Consider the following 1038-nt stretch of genomic DNA (forward strand, 5'->3'; position numbering starts at 1 on the left):
CACTTGTGCTGGTGAACAAAGTCAGGGAGGCCGAAGTGCAGAGGCGAGGTGATGTAGAAGAGGGGGATCCACTTTCTTGTGCCAGCACTCCCAGCACCAGTACTGTGGCTGTACCAGCACCAGCCAGTCTCCTCCACACCAGCCACTGCCAATATGGACCATGGGCATGGCTTCAATGCTGGGGTCCAAACGCACCAGACCCCAGCATCGGGCAGGTAACTCCTAGGCTTTGGTGGCTACCTATCTCGCTGAGGATGTGGAGACTGGACTGCAACCCCTTGGCCTACTGGGCAAACTGCAGGCAGATGTGGCAGGGTCTGGCCATGGTTGCCCAGCAACATGTGTCCTGTCCACTGACCAGTGTTCCAAGCGAGAGGGTGTTCAGCATTGCTGGGGATGGTGTGACACCCCACCGCACCTGCTGGGATCCTACATTGGTGGAGCAGCTGGTGTTCCTAAAAGTGAACATCCCACTGCTGGGGTTCCCCAAGCTCCACCTGCAGATGGACTGAGTGCCACCCTCCTCACTCTGTCTGCACCAATTTCCTTTTTTGAGTTTTTGAAAAGCCAAGTAATGCCCCACTCTCAGCTGGAGGGGGCACTAACTGCATCACCAGCCAGCAAGGGAAGAACATGTCCCTGCTGAGCTCATTTCCCTGCCAGGACAAACTTGGAGGTATGGGATTGGGGCTATAGGGAAGAAGGAGAACCCAGGTCCTGGGCATGGCCACTAAAACTGCACCCTGCCAGGGTAGGGAGGCCTGGTGGGACTGCTGGCAGTGCGGTAGCCCTGTAAATGCCAGGGCCAACGATGCCCTGGTGAAAGGCGGGTAGGAGGTGCCATAACCTGCAGCTAATGCATGCACACACACAGTCCTGACTGGGGAACGCCCAGACCTGTCACAACTTTGACAGACCTGACACTTGCTGGTTGCAGTGCAGTTGTGAGGCTCCCGGTGAGCTCAGCTTAGCTGCCCGGGATGCCAGCTTTAGGGTTGAAAACCCCTTTGTCAGGCTGAGGAAGTACCTGCAGTTGGT

This window comes from Alligator sinensis, unplaced genomic scaffold, assembly GCF_000455745.1.
Source record: "Alligator sinensis unplaced genomic scaffold, ASM45574v1 scaffold1027_1, whole genome shotgun sequence".
In the NCBI taxonomy this organism is placed as follows: Eukaryota; Metazoa; Chordata; order Crocodylia; family Alligatoridae; genus Alligator; species Alligator sinensis.